The sequence below is a fragment of the Cupressus sempervirens genome, chromosome 10, assembly GCF_028749045.1.
Source record: "Cupressus sempervirens isolate cs-2001-9-10 chromosome 10, ASM2874904v1, whole genome shotgun sequence".
Lineage (NCBI taxonomy): Eukaryota > Viridiplantae > Streptophyta > Pinopsida > Cupressales > Cupressaceae > Cupressus > Cupressus sempervirens.
In genome coordinates, this window is record NC_143127.1 from 822,685,708 (window position 1) to 822,700,170 (window position 14,463).

A 14,463-nucleotide genomic window follows, 5' to 3' on the forward strand; every position below is an offset into this window, starting at 1 on the left:
GTTCCTGGATGACTCATATACCTGCTAACAACTCCCAATGCATGTGCAATATCTGGCCTAGTACATACTGTATGCATGAAAATGTGGCCTATACTAACACACACACTTCAACACGGTCCTTATTTGCGAATTCATCATGGAATGAACATTGAATTGTACATCCAAAATTTGCCCTGCAAAGCAACCTGTTTCCTTCTATCTAAAGGGATTTTTCCTGTTAATATCCTCAGAATCGAGGTGTAGGCAACCAGACCCTCTAAGAACAAAGGATTTGACAATAGAATTAAGCTAAGAATAATTATACGGATTAATCTAAGAAAATGAAAGATGCAATGTAATCTAAGAACAAATGAAGCAAACTAGATTAAGCATATGCATGATTAAACTAAAATGAGATTAAACTAAAAATGAGAATGTGTGCAAGAAATGGAAGTAAATATGAGCATGAATTTCAACAGCAATTCGATAGCAAATCAATTCATCCTCCCCCAAATGAAGAGATGAGGGTCTCTTAAATAGAGTTTGCTGGAATCCATCAACGGTTGAGATCGATTCGGATCAACGGTCAGGATTGAAGATGAGTTTCAGTCATAAAGGGAGATCCCTAAGTTAAAGGGAGTTAACAGACTTAATTTGAGATAAATAAGGAGTTAAGTGTTTTAATTTGAGTAGAAAAAGGAGTTAACTGTGTTAACTCATTTTTTATCAATAGTGAACTAGAAATTCCCCTTTTTTGAACTGAAGAGAGATTTTGTTGAGATATTTAATTTAATAAAATGAAATATGCTCTCATAATTACTTTTTCTATTTAATTAAATAATCTTTAATTAATTAGAGACACTTTTGTTTAATTAAATAACTTTATTTAATTAATTAGGAATGTCTTCCCATTTAATTAAATAACTTTGTTTAATTATTTAGAAGTAAGTACTCTATTTAATTAAATAATTTCTTTTAATTAATTAGAAATACCTTTCTCATTTAATTAAATAATTACATTTAATTAATTAAGATAGGCGTATTTATTAAATTAAATAAATTTAATTCCATAGTATATTAGCCTTAGGATATAATTTAATTTAATTAAAGTATAAATACTTAATAATTAAATTAAATATTAATCAAGTAGGTTTAATGCAACTAATATGAGTATGTACTATAGGAATTAAATAAGAAATATGACGAATGCAGATTAGGGTTTTTCTGCATCTGACAATTAAGCCAAGTAGCGAATAGTAGAATGAGAATTGCCTATTAGAATAGGACTTTGGAATTATCAGAAATAGACTAGAATTGGTATAACGGCAATGAGCCAATTTTGGGGTATTACACATACAATAGCATTCATCAAGCTTTCTACAGCTAAAGCATAGGGTACCATGGACATCTTATCCTCCTCTTCTTGTGTATTAGGATACATCTCCTTAGTCAACTTCAAATGACCAGGTAAATGTGTGTTGACAGCTTTAGCATTCTTCGTAGAGAAACATTGCAACACCTTCTCAATATAATCAACCTAAGATAATTTCAATTTCTTGTTCTTCTTATCTCTTTAAATCTTCATATCAAGAATTTTTTTTGCTACCCCCAAATCTTTTATAGCAAATGCATGTGCTAACTGGCATTTCAGCCCCTTAATATGATCCATGTTAGACATAGCTACAAGCATATCATTAACATATAAACATAAAATAATGTAGCTTTCATCATCCAACCTCTTAAAATAAACAAAATGATCTAAATGGCACCTACTATATCCATGCTCATTCATAAACCTATCAAATTTTAGATAACATTGTCGAGGTGCTTGTTTCAAGCCATATAAACTTTTCTTTCATCTACACACTAAGTTCTCCTTATCTTTGATCTCAAAACCTTGTGGTTGAGCCATATATATCTCTTCATCCAAATCACCATGAAGAAAGCTTGTTTTAATATCAAGCTACTCTAGATGCAAATCTTTCGTAGCCACAATACTTAAAACAGTACAGATAGAACTCATTTTAACAATAGGAGAAAATATCTCATCAAAATCAATGCCCTTTTTATATGGAAATCCTTTTAAAACTAACCTAGCTTTAAATATTTTCTTACCTCCATCCTCTTCTTTCAACTTGTAAACCCATTTATTCTATAAAGCCTTTTTACCTATAGGCAACTTGCATAAATCCCATGTCTTATTTTTTAGCAAAGAGTCCATTTCTTCTTTCATTGTAGATTACCACTAAATCTTTGTATCCACCTACATAACTTTATCATAACATTCAGGTTCACCAGCATCAGTAAGTAAAATAGAATACAAGGAAGGAGAAAATCTTTTTGGAGGTCTACTCATCCTTGTTGACCATCTAACATTCACCGGTGTGTGTGGTATTTGTTGTTGTGGTTGTTGTACATCATGAGAAATTGTTGGAACATCATCTTTTGGAGTATCATCCAACACTACATAATCATTTTCTTTCTTCTCATGTTGCTGCAACAGATCTTTGTACAATACTTTCTCATTGAATATGACATCCCTACTTCTTACAATTTTACAATTTTCAAAATCCCAAAGCCTATAACCAAATTCATTAATGCCATAACCAAAAAAAAAACATTTCTTTGACTTAGCTTCTAGCTTGGTTCTATTTTCAGAATCTATATGAGAAAATGCTTCACAACTAAAGGTTTTGAGAAAAGAATAATGCACCTTCTTACCAGTCCATGCTTCCTCGAGAATAACACAACCCAAAGGAGTAGAGGGACCTCTATTAATCAAATATATAGTAGTATTGATATCCTCCACCCACATGTGTAAGGGAAACCCAACATGCAACCTCATGCTCCTTGCATGCTCCATTATGGTCATGTTCATGCATTTAGCCACTCAATTTTCCTGTGGAGTCCTTGGAATAGTTTTCTATCTATGAAAACCATGGAACAATAATATTCAAATTCATGACTACAATACTCACCACCATTATCAGATCTGAGACATTTTGATTTCTTACCAGTCTCACTTTCAACCAAGCATTTTGATTTCTTAAAAGTTTGAAATATAGCAGATTTTTTTCTAAAGAAATAAACCCATACTTTTCTAGTTGCATCATGAATAAATATAACATAATAATGAGAGCCACCAAAGGAAGATGCCTGAGCCAGTACCCATACATCTTTATGCACAAGCTTTAATTTCTCCCTTTTATTTTCCTTCTTAGTCTTCACAAAACTCACTCTCTTTTTTTTCCATACACACAACTTTCACATAAATCCATATTAACACATTTCAAACCTGGTAAAACTTTCTTTTAATGAATTACTTTCATACCTTTCTCACTCATTTGCCCATGTCTATTGTGCCATAGTGCTGTATCAGAATCTACAACACCTATATGTTCTCCTTGCTCAACTACAACAACTATTACTTAACATTCATTTTTCTCTGAAATAATTAAAGTAGAAGGAACAATATGACCTGTACAAAGATATAAGGTGCCTAGTTTCACACCTTTTTCTACTACAAGGGAACTTTTTGAAACGTTCCAATTTTTATCATTAAAAGTAACTACACAACCCTCATCACCGAGTTTCCCTACTGAAATCAAATTCCTACTTAGCCTTGGAAAATGTCTTACCTCATGTAGTAGCCAATGATTCCAAATCTACAACTTAATCTTAACATTTTTCTTCCCAACAGTTTGACAAGGTTCATTGTCCCCCAAATAAACAAGCCCAAAATCCCCTTGGACATAATCAATGAAATAATCTCTATGAGGTGTAGCATGAAATGAAGCACTAGAATATATAACCCATGAATCATCAACACTTTCTAAAGATAGAAGAAAAACATCCTCTTTTGATGTGTTACCACATTTGCCTCCTTTTCTCCATCTTTCTTTTCTCCTTCATTTTTCTTTCAAGTCTAGCAATCTTTCTTTTATGCCCTTGTTTCCCACAGTACCAACAGTCATTTGGTCCTCTCAATTAAGACCTCCTCCCTTTGACTTTCCTCTTGATTTCCCATGATTTTTGAAATTATTTCCTCTTTCAGTTATTTTTCCTTTTCTTTGTGATTTCAAAGCACTTTCTAATGTAGATCCACCTAAGGTTTTCCTATGAATTATCTCACTCAAAACAACACTGATCACATCATCATATTTTAGGGTACTAGATCCAGGAACATAATTACTCAAAGCCATTACCAAGTAATTCTAGCTTTTAGGAAAAGAACACAAAATCAAGAGAGCCCTAATTTCTTCATCAAATTTGATACCCGCAGAAGATAACTAACTATTTATAGTATTAAACTCATTTAAATGATCCACAATAGATCCACCTTCTGTCATTTTCATATTAAATAAATGCTTCATGAGAAATACCTTGTTTGAAGCGGAAGGCGTTTCATACAATTTCTCTAGGGTTTGTATCAACTATTATGTCATCTTTGTGTTTGTAATATTAAATGTCATTGATGGTGCTAGGAATAATCGAATGCTTCCAAGTGCATTTCTGTCTAAAATATCCCAATCATCATTTGACATAGATCCCTGATTCTTGGTTTTTCTTTCCAATGGCTTCCATAAATCCTTTTCATAAAGAAAGTCCTCCATTTGCATTTTCCATAACTGAAATTTCTACCCATTAAACTTGTCAACTCTCAGCTTACCCTCATCTACCTTCGCTCCCACTCAACCATAAGACTCTCGCTCAACCATGAGACCTTCCTGCAAATGATGACTTAAAAAAAAAAATAACGATGGTCTGGCTAAAAAACAAATGACGACCGTATGGCTCTAATACCACTTGTTAGGATTAACCTTAGATATAAATAATAGTTACATGCAAATAAAACCAATACCAGAAAATAGTAGATCGCATAAAATAGAACATAAGACACCAAGACTTAATGTTGTTCACTGAATCCCTAGGCTACATCCACCAACATGTCCAATATTATTGTTATCTAGTGATTACAACCTAATTACAGTCCATAATCCCTTATAGCTCAATACTGCCACAATAAGCTAAAACATCACCATTACATTATGAAATCCCTAACCCTAAGCATTTTTATACAATCTTTTTTCTGCTTACAAAATTAGGGCTACAAGCCCCAGGATCCCGTAGGGGTGCTGCCCCTTGACCCCGTCTTGGGGGCGCTATCCCCAAACCTCTATAGAAATAATCTAGAGGGAAATCATGCCAAATAAACCTTTGAGTCTGATTAGGCTCCACATTACAACAAATATTTGTACAGTAGATTCTACTACCCATTCACCTTCATCGGATTCCTTATCCAGAACCACTACAACTTCCTCCTAGTTCTTCCTCCTCTAGCTCTAAGAACAAGTAATCCTTTGTGATGGTTAAAATTAAACCTGAACTAGCTCTTTTTTAGGGGGTTTAACTTATTTTTCAAGACCTTTATCACCTACATAGGAACATTGTGAAACCTTATTAGTATGTGGGGAAGGAAATGCTAAACTAGAACTAGTTGAAACTATTTTTTGGGAATGCTCTATTATGTTTGACTTCATCTGCCTTTTCTTTTGAGGTAATTCTTTAGTTCTATCAAGGAAAGAGACAATCCTTTCATGAAGATCATCCTATTCTTTCTTGTCCAAATCCAATTTGGATATGGGAAAAGCTTCAACTTATTTGACAAACATTGGGTCTAAAACCTCTTCATTCTTGGCTTCTTCAATTCTAGAAATTTTTATTGGAAGTTTGAACTCCATAATTTTATTCATGGTAAACTAGGACTAAAACCTTTTTCTCACTTCAAAATCATCTCTGTAATCTTCCTAGTAATTTGCTACATGAGTTTGAATGACAAAAGTGTCAAGTTCAAATTGAGATTTGGCAAAGTTCTTACTCTCAAATTTGAGTCTAGTAGAGTGGGGTTGTAGATTATTAGTTTTTAATTCCTCTTTCATATTGAAATCATCTTGGATGCTTTTGTAATGTTAATGACCCACCTCAATAGGGAAGACATACCCAGAACCTTTTATGGTTTTACAGCTTTTGTCTACCTCAACAATTTGGCAACATACTTCAATTAATATAGATCTATCTAGATAATACCTTGGTAGTTTCAATGGTTTTCCTTGAAATCCTCCAACTCTTAGATAACTAAATTTAGGAAATTATAAAAAGAAGCTATTATAAATTGTGATTAACTACATAGCCTCTTCAAACAATTTTTTTTTCCTTCCTTTGCAACTCAAATACTAACTTAGCTAGAAATATATCTTGTACCCTTTAGAAATCTTTAGGGTTTCTCTTATTTTGCAACAATGGGAAATAATCATATATAACCATGTTTTCAAACCAAATTTAGTAGGGTAATCCCTCCCATTGTCTTCAACAAGCTAGAGCATAAAACACATAATATGACATGTAGCAAACTATAGTTCCTGATAGCTATAAGAGCTCTTCATAAAACCTTTCTATGATAATTTTCGACCAATCAATAGACTTTCCTTTGTCAAGCATAGCCTGGATGAAGAAAAATATCCAGTTCTCCCACAAGAAGGCATGTTGGTTCCCCTTTATCCTGTTCAAGAAGATGATGACATCCCTAATTTCTAATATCACATGTTCCCTAGTTAGGGGTCTTGGCAAGTGAGAACCACCCTTCTCCAGCTTCAAAAACCAATTCTTAGCAATGGTGTTGTTGAAATCTTTAGAATTGGTTGTAAATTAGGAATATGATAGAATAATGGTCTAATCTTCATCCACTTCTCTGGGTGGATTCCATTAGGCTCCCATGATAGTGATGTAGTTTACATACATTAAGAGTTCACCATTATGATCTCAAATACATCTTTTAGTAGCATCATACTTATCCCTACATTCTAGCACTAGTTCAAGGAAAGGGATGGCTTTGGGAAAACCAACAACTTGAACTAGGGCACTCACAAACGCTCTTTTAGCTATAGACCAAAATTGGACATTCTTGAATTTAGACACTACCTTTTCAATCTCTTTGTCCACAAGAGTTGTATCCCCTAATTCTAGTAAGAAACTCATTAAGGGTCTAAGTTTCTTTTGATGCAGGAGCATCCTAGGTGTAAGAGAAATCTTGCATCACCCAAAAATATTTTCTTTTTAGTCTTTTCTATTTTCTCATACGATCTCAGAATATTCCATTTTCTATATGAAAGTTCATTTGTGAATTATAATCCTACCAGAAAAATATCATTGCTCCACCTTAAGTGTCAGAGAAGTTATTGCAGATTTTCGGTGGAAAAATTTGCAAAAAAATCTTTAGGCTCACTGTTAGAGGCCTTAGAGTGCTTGAATGTGGTCTAAAAACTCAACAGAAGGGTGCTTGCACTTTTTTGAGTCTATAAATCGGGAGATGGCATTTCTAAATAGTGGTTATAATAGCCAATCAGAGCAAAGGTTTGAGAGTTATGGTCTTCGAAAGTTGGGCTACCAAAATTTCTAAAATAATTTGTCAAATATGTATTTTGCCGACTCTATATGTATTGTTAGGGTCTATTGGCCCTAGGTATTAATTTTGAGCATCTAGAACCTTCCCGAGCCGCATAAAATTGCCTATTTAAGAAAGGCCCAAACATTGTCTAAGTCAACTTTGGGTGGTAGTTCGCAGCATAGTCTTGCAGATTATTATAATAAAGGTGCCCATGTGGGTTAACATATTGTACTTGTGAATAGAAAAATCTTTAGGCTCACCATTAGAGGCCTTAGAGTGCCTAAATGAGGTCTAAAAACTCAACATAAGGGCTCTTGCACTTTTTTGAGTCTATAATTCAGGAGATGGCATTTCTAAATAGTGGTTATAATAGCCAATCGAAGCAACAGTTTGAGAGTTATGGTCTTTGAAAGTTGAGCTACCAAAATTTATAAAATAATTTGTCAAATATGTATTTTTCGAACTCTATATGTATTGTTAGGGTCTATTGGCCCTAGGTATTAAGTTTGACCATCTAGAACCTTCCCAGGCTGCATAAAATTGTCTATTTAAGAGAGGCCCAAACATTGTCTAAGTCAACTTTGGGAGGTAGTTCGCAGCATACTCTTGCAGATTATTATAATGAAGGTGCCCATGTGGGTTAACATATTGTACTTGTGAATTCTATAATTTTGCATTTGTGATACAAATAAGAAATCCATATTTTGTTCTTGCATTTGATGTTGTTTCTTAGATTCTGTTATGTGTTTATGGTATTAAGGGGAGCACCCTTCATCATCTTTTCTTTTAGAAACTTAGGATGTGGGATAGCCATGGAAATGTGTAGGTTTAAACTTGTAGAACTAAACAGGGTACAAAAAGAAACTAGATGAGATTTAAAAATATTGAAAGAAAACAAAAATAGAGGATTTGGGTAAGAAATATAGACTCATCGTGCTTGAATTCACAAAAATCCTCTAACTTAGACACATTAGGATTACTTCATTCAAAAAATAATGGCACTTACCACAAAATAGGATTTTATGACAAGTTGGACTGAATGACATGCATGCTAAAAGATAGGGGAAGGTACGAATTTGACATGATGTCATAATCTTTTAATGAGGAAATTACCTTTGCATGTAGCAAATATCCTTCCACCACCATCTTTTCTAATGATCATTAAGTGCAAATATTTTCAATTTTACTTGGAAGAAAAAAGTATTTATGTACACCATGTGTCTATGGGCGGTAAGCCATACATCTGTGAGCCTTGAACCGTTGAGAAATGAAATAATTGATTCAAAGTTCAAGTTCTAACGACCAATAATATTGGGACATAGTGCTCAATAGACCTAACTCATGAAATTTAACATAAATAAACTTTATTTAAACTTTGAATTTTGAACTTAAAAAAATTTGAGGTACAAGTTTAGTCATCTTCAAGAATACCAATATCTACCAGCAAACACAAGGCTTCATGTCGAACATATAAAATATATGACTTTAAACTTTTGAACCTTGAACCTTGAACCTTGTGGTTCATGGTTTAAGTTCAATATTTGAAAATGTAATAAAATGAAAACAAGGAAAAAATACCCGACATGAAATAGAGATGGGTTTTAAGCTTTGAATTATGGAACCACTTGGTTCAAGTTCAATTTTCAAGATTAACTTGGGGGTTTCTTGTGTGAAGTAAGATGATTAAATAAGGCCAAAGTAGAAACATGGAAACAATGTAAACTTATATTTGTACCCCAACACTAATCCCAACTTTTATTTCCATACCTTAAAATGCTATTTTTAAACCTCAACCTAAACCCTAACCCTATATTCTTAAATCATAATCCTACCTAAACCTTTTCATAATTAAAATAATAAATTACCCTAAACCCTTTTTTAACCAAAATTCTAATCCTTAGCCTAATCTTGACCCTAATCGAAAGATAATTTGAATCCTAATGCAGACCCCAACCCTAATCCTAAGTCTAACCATAATTTTAACTATAACCACAATCATACTAATCTAAACCATAACCTTAATAAAAAGCTACTTCCTAACTTTAATCTCTCTCCTAACCTTATATATATATATATATATATATATATATATATATATATATATATATATATATATATATATATATATATATATATATATATATATATATATATATATATATATATATATATATATATATATATAGTGGATGATTCTAATATGTATTAGATTTTTAGATGGTTATAGATGTAATTATTTTTATTCTTTATATTTATTTTAATTAAATATTAATTATGTTGTATACACACACACACACACACATATATATACATACATACATACATACATACATACATACATATATATATATATATATATATATATATATGTAGATTATATTCATGAATAATTTTCATGTAGATGAGTTCTTCAATTAGGACCCATCCCTTCCCACTCCATCTCCACCCCCACATACACCTTCACACCCTCCATCCCCACTGCCAACTCCATGATAGCCTACACCTCCTTTACCACCTACACTTGATGAGATGAGAGAGAGTATGAGTCATAATATAAATGCTCACATTTGAGACATTGGCATTATTAGACATGATCCACATCCCACTCCTAGTTGCTTCATCTTGTGGACAATATACAAGGTGACTATGTTCAGGTACTAGATAGTAAGCTAGATGGATTTTGTACATGGAGTGATTACAAGCATGTATAATATTGAAATAACATCTCTTATAAAGTGGTTCATGACTTGAAAATATCAAAATCTAGTTTGAATAGATATTGTGTGAACCCAAAGATGAGTGAGCCCATTAAATGAAAAGAAACCTTGCACATGGATTAGATGGTGTCAACACACATGCATATCTAAGCATTTTTGGGAGAAATGGTGGATGGTACTTGACCATCCAAATATTAATCATGAGGTGCCCTTGTACTTTCTTAATAAGTTATGGACAAAACTTGAATTTGGTTTAAAACCCAATTATTTTGGCAAGGGGATCGGTAAAGGTATGCCCTAGGACAAGCTTGAGGTAAACCTTAGTGATAATATTGGAAATGGCCAGTGCCCACGCTCTCTTATTCCTCTTCTTGTGCTAGTTGTTCTTGCACCTGTCCAACATCTTCTCTTGCTTGGTTGATTTCCTTTTTAGGAAATTTAGTATAGCAATTGACATAGGTGAGGGAAATTCCTAGCATTACATACATTGTCACAAGTTGTGGGGATATATGTAGCAGTCTCAAGAGTGGTCCAAATGTTTCTTATGCTACCCATGGTGGTGATGATGATGATACTACTTATTCTTCTCATAGTTGTGATGATGATTTTGATATGACATCGTATTTTGGCCTTCTTTATGTAGAGGATGATAATCAAGAGTAGGTACAATTATAATTATAATTGAAAGATTAAAATTATTTATATTCTACATATATATACATATGAACCATCAAATATTAATTTTATGAATAGTAGATGGATGATACTATTCCTTCTAGGGATTGACATCATATTTTGTCAAGACCTAGAGGTGTTGGCATCTCTTATATGTTATGTAGTTTGATTTAAATACATTGAGTTACACTTTAAAAAATGGACATTGGAACTCAAATTTAATAACATATTCTAGTTTACTATTTTTGTTTTATTTTGTAGGGTTTTTCATCAATTACATAGATAGGTGGTTCTCCACACATCAATCCATCCACCATTGAGGCTCAACCTCAAATACCTATTGTATAGTTTTCAAGAAAAAATAATTAGTGTTTATATGTACATGCTTACTAGTTTATCTATAACTCTAATTCATCTCTATTAGGGTAAACTTTAAGAAACCTCCCTCTAAAAAAAGGTATAAATTATTGGTGAATCTTCCATTATTTTGAAAAACCAAATTATTTTTATTAGTGAATCTCTCAATTTTTTTATTTTAAATATTATTTACACTAGCAATTATTTTGGAATCATAATTTTTGAGTAGAAAATATTGGCGAATCTCAATAATAATAGGAAGTTCACTAATCATCATGGAATATTATAAATCAAAATTGAACTCGTTTTATCTCATGGAAATTATAAGGATAATTGCATTATATTTTAAATCAATAGTAAAAACTAAATATTGGTAATATATCCCTAAAGTAACTAATAATTATGATAATTATTGGTGAATTAATTTTAATTTCTTTGATAATATATAATATTTAGGTGAATCAAATCTAATCATGTATCGAATATTGTGGTGAATCTTTGAGTTTAAATTTTTAATAAAATAAATTATTCAATGATTTTAAATATTTTAGAAGTAAATTTAATAAAAATGTGGCAATCTAGGTTGCATTAAATATTAAATTATTAGCCAAATTACTAGCAAAAAAATTCTAAAATCCATAAAATTATGAATATTCGTCACTAAAAAACATCATAATCTCTATTTATTGCAATTATATGCTATTGGAGTACGTGATGATGCATCACATATACATCCAGACCCATATGTTATTGTGGCTACTACATAGGTATGATATCTATACTTCTATTTTATAAATTTTTGGTCTTTATGTACTTTATAATTTATGCATATACAATTTTGACTCATGTTTTAAATATATTCATGATTTTTAGGCGGATATTACCATGAGTCTTTGTGGGATTGTAGGATTGAGCCAAATGTAGCTACCCACATCATCCTTTGAGGTGCTAATTATTAATATATTTTGTAACTAGTATTGTGTCATTTACATGTACATTTATTTTATAGAGATTTTACCAAAATTTTATAATTTATTTATTTGTACAAGACTTGAGTGTTGCTACACTTTATGACCATGAGAGTGCACCTCCTCCTATCACTAAGGGAAAGCACAACCACATGGTAAAATTTTAAACATGTTCATTATTTAGTTTCTTTGTGAACTAGATTATGCAAAACATTTTAATTAAACACATATTGTCTCTTCATGTTACTTGTTAATAATGTATAGGAGGGCAGAGGCATTGGTTCTCATGAGCAAATGCATGATGAGTATGCATCCCAACAGCATGGCGAGTAGGATGATACCTCACAGTCCTCTTCACAAAGAGTGAATAGAATTGTCAATCTACTACATGATAGGTAGATTAGATTTTCATGATGTATTTTCATTTTAGATTTTAATGTTAGGACTTCTTATGAGGACACTTACATTATGTTTTTATGATGCATTTTATTTATTATGGTGGACTCTATATGAGGACACTTATTTACATTATATTTTTATGACTTGTTATCATGTCACTACATATTATTTATATTGTTATGTTATCATGTTATATCATGTTAGATTGAATGCTATGTCATGTTTTATGTTAGATCATGTTAGATCAAGTTAGTCAAGGATTTTTAAATTTCATGTTAAGTTTGAGGAGTAAGTGAGAGGGGAGGGGTGAATCAGTTACCACAAAAATTATATCCTAGATCCCTTAGATGTCAATACAAATTAAAACTAAACTCTATTGAAACTAAAAATACTGTTGTAACTTGATTAGCATTGAATCACTCAGCAAACACTAAGAATTTTTGTTACCCAATAATTACTTAAATAAATGCTTCTTAAGTTGTTTAATGTTATTAACCACAATTAATTTAGTTGTATAAATAGAAAGAAAATAACATGAACACATATGACACTAGGATTTAATATGGAAACCCAATTTGAGAAAAATTGCCAATTGTAACTAGTTACTATTTTTCACTCTTCTAAAGTGAGTGGAACCCTTTTAAAGCTTACAAAACACAGTATTTTGATTAATTAAAAATAGGTTTTAAAGGACCCAAAACCTTTTACATAGGAGCAAGAAAATAAAAGCTTAGAAACCCAAAAGATCTGTCCATCAACACTAAAGAGCAGAACAAGCTAAAACAAGTAGCTAAAAACAACGAGCTAGAAAAGACAACAAAAAGAAAGCAAAAAGAAAACACAAAACCTGCTACAAGGTCTTTAGTAGATCCACTACCTAGTCTTCAAGGATATTCATGTTTTTTGTAGAGGCCTTTAGATCATCAATTTATTTGGCTTCGACACCCTCTGTCTTACAAAACACATTGTTAGGTGTGACCCTATTAAAGGATTTAATCACCTTTTTAGGAGTGGCCTTGTTAGAGGTCTTTAGATGCTTCAATCTAGAAATGCCACTTTTTTAGAGGATTTGACAAATATTTTTCAAGCTAACTCTATTAAGAGATTTGATACAATACTAAAAAGATTATTAGAATGTAACAATGATACGACCTAATTGTCGATGCAACTGTATTGTTGATTTCAAATATTTGTTTTGGCTTAAATATTTGATACTCTTTGATCAGATAAAACATTTCATCTTGGTCAACTTAGGATACTCTGTCCTTCCAATTCACTTCCTTGGTTTATCTTTTCAATCCCATGCTTATCTTATTAAATTCCACAACATGACCTTATACTTATATCTTTTGCCTAGTCAAGTTAGATTGAATACACTTACAAATATTCAATATTCATCCCTTAAGTTGGGTAGACTTAACAAATAAATTCATCAAACTAAATATGTTGATTCAAGAAAATTCTTCGTTAGCCAACCTAGCTTGGTCAACACTAACTTAGAAAAGACTTTCTTCAGACTTCCTTTGTTAATTGGACAAACTTGGTTAACACTACATCCTAAACTAAATTCCTTTAATAATCAAGTAAGCTCAGTTAACATTGGTTTTGTGCCAACTTCTTTTTGGTGCCTGAGTGAAGTTAGTAGACATTATCTTCTAGAAAACTTCCTTTGGTGCCCAACTTAACTTGACAGATACTGTCTCTAAACTTGATTATCTCTAGAACACTTGACAGACACTAGAAACTATCTTCATCGCTCGAGTGAGCTCGACAGACACTGACTAGTAAAAAATTGACATTTTGTGTAACATCAAAGACAATATACAATTGAATAATTATTTTTAACAATCTCCCTCTTTGGCATTGATGGAAACACAACATTTCATAATACAATAAAAATTTAGAGAAAAATAAAAGTAAGGAT